Source organism: Cervus elaphus, chromosome 20 (assembly GCF_910594005.1).
Source record: "Cervus elaphus chromosome 20, mCerEla1.1, whole genome shotgun sequence".
Lineage (NCBI taxonomy): Eukaryota > Metazoa > Chordata > Mammalia > Artiodactyla > Cervidae > Cervus > Cervus elaphus.
Genome location: NC_057834.1, coordinates 121,919,699 through 121,933,722, shown reverse-complemented (window position 1 = coordinate 121,933,722; position 14,024 = coordinate 121,919,699). Strand labels below are relative to the sequence as shown.

Here is a 14,024-nt window from a genome sequence, read left to right as displayed (position 1 = left end):
TTCAGTTCAGTCACTCAGTCGTGTCTGACTCTTTGCGACTCCATGAACTGCAGCACGCCAGGCCTCCCTGTCCATCACCAACTCCCAGAGTTTACTCAAACTCATGTCCATCGAGTCGGTGATGCCATCCAGCCATCTCATCCTCTGTCGTCCCCTTCTTCTCCTGCCCCCAATCCCTCCCAGCATCAGGGTCTTTTCCAAAAAGTCAACTCTTCGCATGAGGTGGCCAAAGTACTAGAGTTTCAGCTTCAGCATCAGTCCTTCCAATGAACACCCAGGACTGATCTCCTCTAGGATGCACCGGTGGATCTCCTTGCAGTCCAAGGGAGTCTCAAGAGTCTTCTCCAACACCACAGTTCAAAAGCATCAGTTCTTCAGCACTCAGCTTTCAGTCCAATTCTCACATCCATACATGACCACTGGAAAAACCATAGCCTTGACTAGACGGATCTTTGTTGGCAAAGTAATGTTTCTGTTTTTTAATATGCTATCTACGTAGGTCATAACTTTCCTTCCAAGGAGTAAGTGTCTTTTAATTTCATGGCTGCAATCACCATCTGCAGTGATTTTGGAGCCCCCAAAAATAAAGTCTGTCACTGTTTCCACTGTTTCCCCATCTATTTGCCATAAAGTGATGGGACCAGATGCCATGATCTTAGTTTTCTGAGTGTTGAGCTTTAAGCCAACTTTTTCACTCTCTCTTTCACTTTCATCAAGAGGCTTTTTAGTTCCTCTCCACTTTCTGCCATAAGGGTGGTGTCATCTGCATATCTGAGGTTATTGATATTTCTCCCGACAATCTTGATTCCAACTTGTGCTTCTTCCAGACCAGCGTTTCTCATGATGTACCCTGCATATAAGTTAAATAAGCAGGGTGACAATATATAGCCTTGACGTACTCCTTTTCCTATTTGGAACCAATCTGTTGTTCCATGTACAGTTCTAACTGTTGCTTCCTGACCTGCATATAGGTTTCTCAAGAGGCAGGTCAGGTGGGTCTGGTATTCCCATCTCTTTTAGAATTTTCCACAGTTTATTGTGATCCACACAGTCAAAGATTTTAGCATGGTCAATAAAGCAGAAATAGACGTTTTTTTTTGGAACTCTCTTGCTTTTTCTATGATCCAGTGCTGCTAGCAATTTGATCTCTGTTTCCTTTGCCTTTTCTAAAACCAGCTTGAACATCTGGAAGTTCACGGTTCATGTATTGCTGAAGCCTGGCTTGGAGAATTTTGAGAAAAAAGACTTCAGGACACCTCAAATCCTGATGATCTCTCTGGCCTTTAAAATCCTATGACAGTCTGCCTATGTTACTTATTCGATAAATTTCATCTGCATACAACTGAGTTGGATATTATTTAACTTTTCTTTGATTATGACTTGAGCTTCCCTTGCAGCTCAGCTGGTAAAGAATCTGCCTACAATGAGGGAGATCTGGGTTCAATCCCTGGGTTGGGAAGATCCCCTGAAGAAGGGGAAGGCTACCCACTCCTGTATTCTGGCCTGGAGAATTCCATGGGTTGTATAGTCCATGGGGTCACAAAGAGTTGGACATGACTGAGTGACTTTCACTTGATTATGGCTTAACATCACAAATCCATAAGCTTCTCAGAGGATAGAAAGTGCATCTTATGTCTCTTTTTTTGGACATCTTTTAAAACGTTGTCCTAATGCCTTATCCATAGTATGCTGCCAGTAAATATTTGTTGATTGATTGCTGGGTCAGTCTCATCATCAATGTTGGTTGAACGTCTCTGAGAGCTGTCTGCAACCACTTCAGAAAGTTTCCTGTTGATATCATTCTGAGAAATGGAGGAGTTTTTATTTCTGCTGTGGATTTATTTTTTTCCTTTCTGGTTATAAAGCTGGGAATCTCAAAAAGACTAGTGGTTTGTAGTGTGTGCAGGGGGGTTCCTTTTGAAAGGGAGTGTGGGGGGAAAAAAAAGCAGACTTTTTATTTTGTAAAGGTTTTTTGAAGCTTACAAGTTCTCATAAAAAAGTCCAAATTGGTTGAACTTGAAGTTCCCCTCCTCCTTTCTCCTCCTGCAGAGCCTTTTTCTAAACCTACTTCCCTTAAAATGACTTTTATTGATTTTCACTCATTGAGAGTTATTCTTCAGAATGAGGATGGAGGGGTCAGAGAGAGAAATTTACCCTGTGCTACCTGTGGAATAGGTGGACCTCCGTATCTAGTCTTGCTTTATTTGTTCTGTTTCCTGGCTCCAGAAACCTGCACGCTGGGGATCATTAGGTCCTCTGTGTCTTGGTCGGAACTTGAGTACAGTATACTAATAGATCAATTTATGTGTTCATTCATTCAGCAAACATTTATTGAGCAGGCATGTCCTAGGCATTGGAGATACTAAGATGAATAAGACGTAATCGCTGCCCTCAGTGACCTCCAGATGTACACGGAGGCACCAGCGTGATGGCGGTTGGGGTCAGAGAAGGCTTCCTAAACGAGGTAACTGAATATCCTCTGTTTGGCAATCCTAAGAGAAGGAAGAAATCAGCCTTGTAAAATAAATATGAACATTTAATCAAGTTAGCCAATTAGAAAGACATTTCTTAAGACAGTCTTTTACCAGCATGTCCTATGTTTCTTTTGCAATTTCCCCCTAATTTCTTTGCTTCCCAGGTGGTGCTCGTGCTAAAGAACCTGCATACCAGTGCAGGAGGCATAAGAGATGGGGGTTCGATCCCTGGGTTGGGAAGATCCCCTGGAGGAGGGCACAGGCATCCCACTCCAGTATTCTTGCCTGGAGAATCCCCATGGACAAATGAGCCTGGCAGGCTACAGTCCATAGAGTTGCAAAGAGTCAGACATGACAGAGCGACTTAGCACACAGAGTCTACGTTTAAAATTGCCTCCAACCTTATTTTTCTAAACCCTGATCTGATCCTGTCATCCCTGTCTTAAGAATTTTTAATGGCTACTCATTCACTCATTCTGCATATTCATCCATCACCTACTGTGCTGTGTCAGGCAAATACTAAGTGTTTGGGATGCAGTGTTTGTGAGCAAATGGTTCCTCCCTTCAAGAAGCTTATGGTCTAGATCGAGAGACAGACAAGTAAGCAGACAGCATTGGTACAGTCTCATATTAGCATTGACAGGGTAGGCACAAGATTCTGTGGGAGTATAGAGAGGAGCGCCTTATCTTGTCCTTGCTTCCTGAGTCTTGTCCTCAGATTTAAATCAATGCAGCCCAACAGATACCAGTATCTATTGTGCTAAGTACTATGCAAAACAACTGCTTTTAAGCAGATCAAATTCTAGTAGAGGAGCCTGAGAACTTAATCAATAATTCCAGCACAATGTGGTAAGTGGATAGATAAATGCATTGGATGCTAGGTTAACAGCAGTTGAAGAGGAGAGAGGACTGGTAGACAGCAAAGCTTCCTGGAAGAGACCATGCCTAAGCCGAGTCTTGAAGTACAAATAGGAGTTAGCTAGACTCTGAAGCATCCAGTTCCTTAGTGTGACAAACAAAACCCTTCACATCCTGTTGCTTCACATTTCCAGTGCACCCTATGTCTTATATACCTTTGCTTTTCAAGTTAGGAACAAGATTCCATGGGGGATCACTTAGTGTTATACATCGGATACAAGGAAGTACTGGGTGAATGCGGTGCATCTTCATAGGGTATCAGTTTTACCAGATGATAAATAATTTAAAGTATTGTTTTGTATTAAGGCACAATATACTTGTGAACTTGAAGGCAAAATTTCCATTGATTTTTTAAAAGATAAAACAAGATACATAAATTTCCAGCTAATAGAAAGTCATTTCAGGCTTGTCCTTAGACACTACCTCTTTCTTGTGGAAAAGTTTGAAATGCAGTATCTTAACGTGCCAGTAACTTTCAGGTCTCTGAGGCTTAGCGTACGCTAGTCCCTCATCCCGAGAGCTGTTCTCAGTTTCTCCCTAGGTAAACCACTCAAGTGGCAGAAAGTGAAGAGGAACTAAAAAGCCTCTTGATGATGATGAAAGACAAGACTGAAAAAGCTGGCTTAAAACTCAACATTCAAAAAACTAACATCATGGCATCCAGTCCCATCACTTCATGGCAAATAGATGAGGGGAAAATGGAAAAGCGGCAGATTTTATTTTATTGGTCTCCAAAATCACTGTGGATGGTGACTGCAGCCAAGAAATTGAGACACTTACTTCTTGGGAGGAAAGCTATGACAAAATCTAGACAGCATATTAAAAAGCAGAGACATCACCTTGCCAACAAAGGTCCATGTGTTCAAAGCTATGGTTTTTCCAGGAGTCACGTATAAATGTCAGAGTTGGACCATAAAGAAGGCTGAGGGCTGAAGAACTAATGCTTTTGACTTGTGGTGCTGGAGAAGACTCTTGAGATTCCCTTGAACTGCAAGGAGATCAAAGTAGTCAGTCCTTAAGGAAATCAACCCTGAATATTCATTGGAAGGACTATACTGAAGCTGAAGTTCCAACACACCTTGGCCACCTGATGCAAAGAGCCGACTCATTGGAAAAGACCCTGATGCTGGGAAAGATTAAAGGCAAAAGAAGGGGGTGGCAGAGGATGAGATGGTTGGATGGCATCACCGACTCAATGAACATGACTTTGAGCAAACTCCAGGAAATGGTGAAGAATAGGGAAGCCTGGAGTGCTGCAGTTCATAGGGTCACAAAAAGTCAGACATGACTTAGCAACTGAACAACAACAAACTCTACTTACCCTTAAAATTCTGATTGAAGTATCATCCCATAAGAGTCATTTTTTTTTAACAGTTTAAATATCGTCCCATACAACAGTTATTTTTTGAACATCCACTTACTTTTTGCCTCCTTTCCTAATAATGCCAGGCAGAGTTCAGATCACCTTTTTTTTTGTTCCCACCATCTTTTACCGAGAGTTTCCATTACAGCACTGCTCACATTGTACAGTGCTGCTCACTGTTTTCCTATCCATTTCTGCTGCTGCTAGACTGTAAGCTTCTCGAGGGAAGGGACTATTTTTAAATTTATCTTTGTCTTCTTAGTGACTGGCACATGCTATAATTTCAATCAATATTTTTTGAATATTGAGTTTATGGACCATCTCCTCTGCATCCCCTCTGCTCTTACATAAAGTAATATCGCCTCTCCTTCTCATCTTTTGGGAGTGATGTGTTCCACAAAAGTCTATTTTCCAGGCAACTGAAATTTACTTCCTAAAGTATCAAAACCTGCTTTCAGTGGGAATTTGCTTTTTTTAAGTTTTTACATGCCTCCTCACTTAAGTAAAATATACTAAGCATAATGTGTTCCTTGATGACTTATCCCTGAGAGCACCAGCCTTATGCTGGTTTGGAATTCATGACATCCTCTGGGGACACTGATGGGATAGGACTTCTTGCCTGCACGCCAAATAACTCCATCCTTTTCTGGGTTGAGAGTTCTTATTCTCGCTTCTTGTGTTTTGGTCACAATTTGATGTCAGTGTGCTCCCTCTAACAACACTATCTTTTGCTCCTATTGTGTGTCTTTTAATGGATATTAAAATTATAAAAGAATATATGTTCACTGACACAGAAACAGTAGCATTCCAAGTAAAAACTCAAAGTCCTCCCTCATTCTTGGCTTCCCACCTTGCCCCTCCCCCACATCCACACTCACTCTCTAGGTACAACCATTGTTAGCAGTGTGATGTGTATTCTTTCTGGTCATTTTCTGTCAATGCATGTGTATACTCGTGTACTCGTGTATACACAAATATCAAATCATATTCTGCACACTGTTCTATGACTGACAGTGGACAGTGCAATAGGTATCTTTACATGTCAGTCCATTCAAGTCTATCTCATTCTTTTTAATGGCTGCCCCCTTTTAATTTGACAATCTTAATCAGCTGTGAATGGGAAAGCCAAATAATCAAGCTTATTAGAATTGTACCTAAGAAAGAGTAAATCAGCTCTGAGTGAAGGCTTAAGGAATTCTCCTAGGGGTAAAATGTGTTAACTTTAGTGCATGGTCTTTGTAATGTTTATTTTGGCTATTCCGAGACCCCTTTTGCTTTTTCCTGGTTCTTTGTGTTTTGGATAGCTGAGGTTGCTGGACACATGCCCTGTGAATTAGTGAGGTATTACACATTCTATTTTGCATTATATGATAATACTATGGTTTTGTGGGGGTTGTGCATTTGATTTTTAAATTCAGATTGTCTTTGTAGACAGGGATTATTTCTTCCAAACCTAAGTACTTGCATCATAGTGCAGACGGTAGAATATGGTAGCAATTAGAGTGTTTGGCTTGGTGATTGACATGGGGCGTCTTATCAGTATCATCTACTTGCACTGGATTTATGGGAACTCTGTAAGCTCATCTGAAGAAGCCTTTTATTACTAATGAACATTAAAGTACTGATAGCATCTTGCCCTATAATAATAAAATACTATTTAGGATTTATATAGGGTTTTCTGCCTTCATCAACTATAGTAAATGGCTAAATCCTGTTAATTCCACCTTTTAGATTTCGCAGTAATTTGTCCCCTCTTCTCCATTCCCACTGCCCCAGTGCCTTGGTTCAGGCCCTATTACATTCCAACTGAATTACCTTTAACAGACTCCTTAGCTGGTCTCCCTACCTGCAGTCAAAACTCCACTCTGCTCACACAGTAACTAGTGCTCTTCTTAACAAAGAAATTCCATCATGTCACACACCTGAAAAACCCTCTAGGTGTTTCTCATCAGCTGTAGAATAAGTTCACAGTCCTTTGCCCCACTTCTCCTGATTTTCTCTTGTAGTCAATGCTCATACTTCAAGTGGCTTGTAGTTTCTCCAACACACCATACAAAAGAGTTCCCAGTAAATGCTTGCTAAATGAATGAATGAAACACCTTACTTAGTTAGAGTGACCATTCAATCCACTTGGTTCAGGATTCCCTTCCATCCCAGCATAATGATTAATAGTGCTTTTCACTATTATACTTGTCTGAGGCCAATAAATTACATGGTCCCCTAATCACAACACGACTCAAATTGTTTTCTAACTCTAGTCCCACCTACTAGATAATGGAGGCAGAAATATTGTTCATTTTACTTTTATATCTTTATTTATTCAAATAAGAGAATGACACTGTTAGATGCTGAGGTATAATGCTAAATAAAACAAACATGGTTCTTGCCTTCACGAAGCTTATAATCCAGCAGGAAAGAATAATCTAATGGGAAGAATAGTGCCTAATACATGAAATGCTGCTGTGTGAATGAATGACTCAACATGGAGACAGACATAGTCATAAGCATAGAACTCTAGGTTGATCAAATTAACTATTTAAAGAGTTGCTAACTAAAAAAATTAAACACAAACAACACATACAACACATTAAACATACATAATATTTAGATGCTACTTTAATGTGTAAGAAATTGTGAGGAAAAAGGAGACCATGAAACAATAGCAAGAATGAGACTGTGAGGGCTCTTTGTTTTTTAGGTAGGCAATTTGTAATCCATGTGGTTCTTTGGAGGAGGAATTATCAGTATGTATTCTACCCTCCGCCCTTTCTTTTTGAGATGAGAAATCTATGGTTTAAGAAACTGAGCCACAAAAGAAAGGAGTGATTTCATAAACCGGGGTTAGATTTTGGTTGGGTTTCACTACCTGCTATCCTAGACTAGTTAACCATGTTCCCACAAACAAGTTACAAAACCCTTTCAACCTCACTTTCCTCTTCTGTATATAAAATAGTGCTAATATTCTCTCCAGAACTGATCTAAGGATTAAATGAGATTATGTAAAGGCATTTAGTCCCATAACCCAGCTTCTAGAAGGCACTCAGGGAATGTTAGTTCTCCATCCATTTCCCCTATTTATCTTTCTGTACGTGGTGAATTAAAGGATGATATAAAATTATTTGAAAAGAACGAACTGTAAATATAAACACCAATAAAATTTTTTATTCTCAAATATGGGTGCTAAACTAGGCCCTCTGCATCCCCTCTGCCAGTACCAGTTTTATTTATATTCATTTATTATCTTATTTTTATAGGCAAAGACCCAGAGAAGCGTTCCAGGAGCAAAGCGATAGGCAAGATTTTTCTGGGAACAAGGCAGAGTTTATGAGGGAGTCATTCAGCTGCAGTGGGTGTCCGTTTTAAAGATAACCATTTACTCTTGGTCGCTTTTGGTTCACGAAAGGAAGAACAGCCAACCATCCACAGAGATCTTTCAGTGGCGGGGGTAAATGTGAACAAAAGCAGGATCTCTCTTCCACTTCCCCTACGTCTCGCGACCCCAAGACTTTCCAGCTCTTTCGCAAGGGCCAGCAGGTCTGTTCTCCAGGAGTGTCCCGGGTCTGGACTCCATTTCCCAGAGTCCCTTAGTGCCCTAATGTATTCAGGGCTCAGAGTGCCTGTATGTGTGTGAGTGTGAGAGAATGTGCGCGTGTGTGCGTGTATGTGTGTGCGTGCGCGCGTGTGTCTCCGAGTCCCTGGGAGAGTGGAGGCTCATTCACTGATTAGAGCCAGCGCTGAGAGGCAGCACTGCTCCTTCTCTCACACCAACCAAGTCTCTTGATCTGTACATGCAATCCCAGGCAGCTCGCGAACACAAACCCGGGGCCAGCCGCCTACTGCTGCTGCCGCCGCCGCCGCCGCCGCTGCCTCCGCCGGCTCTGCGCACCCGGGACTTTTCATGCACCACACTCACAGCCTCCTTCCCTCTGTGTCCTGAAAAGTGCGACCGTTCTCCCAAGGAATTTATACGGCAAGTACGGAGACCAGAAAGGGGAGTGGATGCGTGTGCGTACCCCAGAGGGGTGGGTGCGAGGGCGGCCGGGCGTCTCAGGAGCCTGGCTAACTTTCCGGGTCGCTTTCCTGGGGATTCGGGCGGCTCCCCGGCGGTAGGGGCAGGGGCTGGGACCTGGACTGGCGCGTCTCGGATCTTCGCGACGGTGCCTCCCGGCATCGGTGCCCTGCGCACTGAGTGCGCTGCCTCACTCAAACTTTCCGTCTTGAGTTTTCCTTAATGTGTTTTATTTGGGGGGTGCGAGGGGGAGGGACCAGACGCGGGAATTGGACAGGCAGGGAGGGTGAGGGGGCAGGGGCAGCGAGGGAAGGGAGCAGGACTCTTTTTCTCCATCTTTTAATAAGCCACATTCCCACTTTGTTTGGGTCGAGCGCCGGAATGCCCTATCGCCCGGCTCCCCCGTGGATCCCGCGGTGATTTCCGGCGGGGCCGGAGCCGGGTGGTACTCAGCGGGGTGCCCGAGGCGGCTGGCGGGATGGGGAAAGGGCTATCCGAATGAGAAAGGACCTCGACCGCCCCCACACAACACGCGGCCGGCCCGGGTGGGGTACTCGGGGAGAGGCTGGAAGCCTGGGGGGCCCCCGGGGGCCCGGCTTACTTTCCTGGAGGGGGCGGGGGTGAAGGGCGTGGAGGAGGTGGGGGTGGGGTGGGGGGAGCCGCCGCGGGCAGGAAGGAGGCAGGTGCTGGCCCAGAGGTGGACCGCTCGAAACGCAGCCGGTAAACTCGCGCTCCGCCCGGCCCGCCGGCCTGGTCTCAGAACAGCCCGACCCGTGGAGGGGGGGTCTCCGGGATTTCCCGGGCCGGGACTCTCCCAGCAGTTCCACCGAGCGGGGTGGGAGGACCGCGGTACAGACAGCGGCGCGTGGCTTTTTTTGTAGTTTTATTTTTAATCTTAGACTTGCCTTAAACTGAGTAACAATTTCTCTTCCTCCGACTTGAGAACAAAACTTTTCAGCGAGCACGGCGGGCACTGCAGTCCTGCGGCCGCCACAGCCGCGCTCGTCAGCCGCGGCGGAGCGACCTTGTCCGCGCGGAGCCTGGCCCGCCACCGCGCTCCCGAGCCTCCGGCCGCCCCCTCCCCAACCCCGGGCTTTTCAGGGCTCCGCCTGGGCGTTTCGCCTTTGTGCTTTGTAAGGGAAAACCTTTTCTTCCAGGGCGCAACAAACTTGGGCGGAGAGCTTCCGTGTGGCCCCCCGGGCGAGGCCGCCCACGGTGGTGAGGCCATCTGAGGGGATGCCCGGTCTGTCCTCCGCTCCAGGAGCCCCTCCAAGAGCTCGAGACCCGGGTGGACCCCAGCCGACGGGAGCCCAGAAGTAGCCGGGGCTCGGGCTGCTCGGAGTCAGGGGAAGAGCTCTCGCTTCCCGATCAGAACGCGCTGCTTCGGGCCGGGCCGCGGCTCCAGCGGAGGGCCAGGGCCCGGGCCCCAAGCCGGGCGCGCGTCGCACCGGGAGCGGGTGTATGGGGCGGGGGCGCTCGGTGTGGGGCTCAGCTATGCCCGGCGGGGCCGGGCCGGTAGTCTGGGGTCCCTGGCCTCCTGCCCCGGAGCAGCTCAGAGCGAAGACTCTGCCCACGATGCCCACCAGCCACGTCTCGCCTCTCGTCCCCCTCAACCAGACTCGGCTTGATGGGCAAAGGGGAAAGAAAGGAAAAATAAAGAGGAAAAAAAGGGCGGGCCGGGAGGAAGCTGCGGGTCAGGCTGGAGGAAGCCGACTGGGCAGGGGTGCCGGCCTCCTCCTCTGCCGGCCTCCGGGGTTCTTCCCGCAAATGGAAAATGAGCCGAGGAGGGAAAGGCAGAAAGAGCGTCGAGGAAGAGCGACGAGGGCGTCTTCGATGCCGATCTCTCCCGGCCCGCGGAAACCCGGCAAAAGTGGCGTTGAGTTCGCTTGCCGCAGTCCGGGGCGAGCGGGGAAAGGCCGAGGACAGGGCGGCGCCGCGCTGCCGGTGACAGAAGGTGTCGGGGCCGTGCGCTGAGCGAGCGGGGACACACACCTGTTCTGCGAGTCGCGTCGTGTGCGGCGGCCGCGGCGCGAGAGGCAGAGCCCTCCCTCCCGTACCCCAGGCCCGCTGTCCGGGAACCGGGAGGGCCCGTCTGCCCCCGCGCCGGCTCGCCTAGGCAGGAGCCCCGCAGTCCAGGAGCCCGGGGGCTGCCCGCCGAAGCGGTGGCGCGCGGCGCCGGGACCCGGGTGACCCGCGGGGCGGGGCTGTTCAGGGGGCGAGGTCCTTGCACTCTGATGGAAGGTAGTCTCCTCCGAGCTGCAGCCCCGCAGGTCAGACCGAGCTGCGCACCTGGGCCCATCGCATTTAGCGGTTCTTCCCCGGCCGGAGCCCTGGTTCCCCAAAGTTACAAACAGATGTTTCGTGAGGAGGTTGTTGGGATGTAAAGTATTCTTTGTGCAAAGGCAACCGAGAGGTCAGGCCGAGGATTGGTGGACTCGGCTCTGCGTCGGCCCTAAGTTTATGTAGGTTTCGCCTTCACGTCTTCCTTTTCCCTAAAAGAGTTGAGTTTTCCCGGTGAAGATGTAGCGACCGAACTGTGCATCCGCGGCCCCGCGGGCCCGCACTCTTGGACTGGCCTGATGGTCACCCGCCGGCCAAGTCCGAACTGAGTCGGGGTCCAAATCTGGGACGGATACCCAGCCACGTCTGAACCGCAGGCGTTGGCCCCAGCGGTGGAACCAGGTTAGCCTTGTGCTTCCTCAGCTCGTGCTGATGGCGGTAAAATTTCTGCTAGAGCGGTGTTTCCAAATACCCCCAGGGCATTTAGTGTGCGGGAATTCTCTTCCAGCGAAGCAGTCTGTGAACTTAAAAAAAAAAACAAACCAAAACTTTCCTGAGTTCTTAACAACCCCCCACTACCCTGGCCCCATTTCCCATTGTTCTTTGCTTTTTAAGTTGCCTGTTAATTTTTTTAAAGTTTATTTATGCAAAGGGAAAATATCGTTTAATTTGTTCTATTATTTTAATTCTTGGCTTTTGGAAACGGTTCAGACCACAAAAATGTCACCTGTTGTAATAAGCAGAGGAGGGTTGTGTGTGCGATTTAATTACCAGCAGAGTCGTAGTTTGGTGGGCGTTCAGAGCTCGGGCTCCGGGAAAGAGGCTTTTGCAGCTTTCTTTGTGGCAGTCATTTGCAAGTGGGTTTGGCTCCGGGCTGCAGCAGGAGCAGCAGCAGCGGCGCTTCCTTCTACGCCGATACCGGGCGCGGGTCGCGAAGCCCAGACCCTGGACAGGGTTTGGTCAGAGGCTGGGGTGGGAGATTGCCCGCTCTCTGAGACTTTCTCTCTGGCTTTCGGTTTTTCAATGCGAAAGTGGCTAGTTCGCGCGGGAGAGCGAGGAGCGCTGCGCATCAGCCCAGTTTCAGACATCTTCACATTCCAAACGTCACCTTCTTCGTTTCATTTGTCTTGGTTCTGGCATGTTTAACAACGCAGTTAGTAATCTCACTAATTATTCAGTTAGCTGGCGTTTTGTAATCACTTTAAACCAGGGTCGGATGTGTGATTTAACAAACTCCCACACATACACTCCTGAACCAAAACCATCACGTCAAGGATTTGAGATTTTTAAAACTCAATATTTGTTGGTCCCTCCGTCCAACCTCACTGCCTGCCAGACAATTTATTTAGCTTCGTGAATTGATCCCTCCTCCTTGTTTAGTTAATTCAACAAAGACTTTTTGCAATCTGTTTGGAGTTTGTCTGATGCCGTGGAAAAGTAGCTGATGATTTATTTGGTTGCTTTTCGATTTCTGTCTTCAGCCCTTCTTTCTCCTCCTTTCAGCAGGGATGTCAGCTGTTATTACTTCCTATTGATCCCTTTGCAAAGTGAGAAGTGAACTAAAATTAATGTCAATTCCACTGCTCGGATCAATAGCTGGAGTTATTTTAATCTGGATTTGCACGAAGTGCTAAATTAAAAAAAATCAGCATAGAGGCAGAAAAGTAACAGTTACTTACTTTCCCTTTGCCTGACTCTTTACAGTCCCCCAAATGCTCCATCAAGCTGATTATCTTACAATCCATATTTTTTTAATTAAGAGGGTCAGTTAGTTTTCTTATTTGGGGTTCTGTGTTTAAACCCATGACATTTTGACATTGGGAGTGTATTAACTATAGATTTTCATAATGACTGTGGTCTGCTGAAGCCTCTTCTATACAAGTTGTTAATGTGAAGAGGGGGGAAGAAAGAAAAAGAAAACTGGCACCCTCCTTTCCCCACAGAGACCAACGCCCACACAGTGGAGTAAAAGAGATGTGGCCTGGGAAAATATTGTTGATTTATTTTCAGTATAATGAAGTTTCAAATGAATAACCAGGTTTGAGTGATTCACTGTGTTCTGTTGGAGTGTCCGGTGCTGTCGCCAGATTACTAATTTATGAAACTCATTTAACATAATGAGGTGATCCAGGAAGTAAAAATAGAAGGGCGAATCCTCTGGGTGATGGTTATTTTGGGGGAAAAACATCCCTTCCCTCACCCCTAGTGTATTATGTTTGCCCTTTTCTCCAGCTTGCCTCATGTAGTATTGCCTGTGTGACAGACAAGTCGTTCGTTATTTCTTTTGTGAGGAGCTTCTTAGAACCCTTGGAACAGCCCTGGACCCACTTTCAGAGCATCCATGTTGTATGACCATTAATCTGACTTGAAAACAGCCAAGAACAGTATTCCCAGACTTGTCAGGCTAACTGGCTGTCCTTGGCAGATCATTCCCTGCACTGCTATAACTTGACAGGAAAGTTATTTAAAATTTGGAAGAGAGAAAAATCCGTTAATGTGAGATACATAATCTGGTAATTTAGCAATGATGTCTATAAGGAAAGATGCCAAATGAGGAAGCAGTCTGATGGTGTGCACTCATCTTCCCAATTAATAACAGTCATTGACACGTCTGCTACAGGATGGGAGAAGGAAATACTCTCTATGCACTGCATTAAGCCGGGAGGATTCATCTAGTGCTTAGCTGAGGTCTCTCTGTTTGAGGGAATAGCAAAGATAGTCCTTTATGTAGATAGGCTTTTTTTTTGAGGAAGGGGACAAATTTTATTTGAGACATGATTGTTAGTTTAGAGGTTATAATTTGTAACAGATGGTGCTTTTTGGTTACACTTTGAGTTTCATTAAGTTTTTATTTAGCGTGTATTTCTGAAGCTAATAAGTCCTAGTGTTCATCTTATGTTATCCTGACTCATCTACAGCCCTTCTCCCACCCCTTACTCAAAATAAATTTTGCAACAGGATCAGTGTCTATGAAAATGTA

At 46.5% G+C, this 14,024-nt stretch overlaps 1 protein-coding gene across 7 annotated transcripts in view; it reads left to right on the top strand.

Annotated features, from left to right (window-relative positions):
* The first annotated feature begins 8,367 nt into the window (after positions 1 to 8,367).
* RNF220 (ring finger protein 220) overlaps positions 8,368 to 14,024 on the top strand; it is a 266,770-nt gene continuing 261,113 nt past the window's right edge. For 2 of the 7 annotated variants that reach the window (XM_043875846.1, XM_043875844.1), the window contains exon 1: positions 8,468 to 8,729. The gene's annotated coding sequence lies outside the window, so the exon portion shown is untranslated. Of the gene's footprint in view, positions 8,730 to 14,024 lie in introns of all 7 variants that reach the window. The other 5 variants (XM_043875845.1, XM_043875841.1, XM_043875848.1 and 2 more) reach the window with 4 other exon arrangements.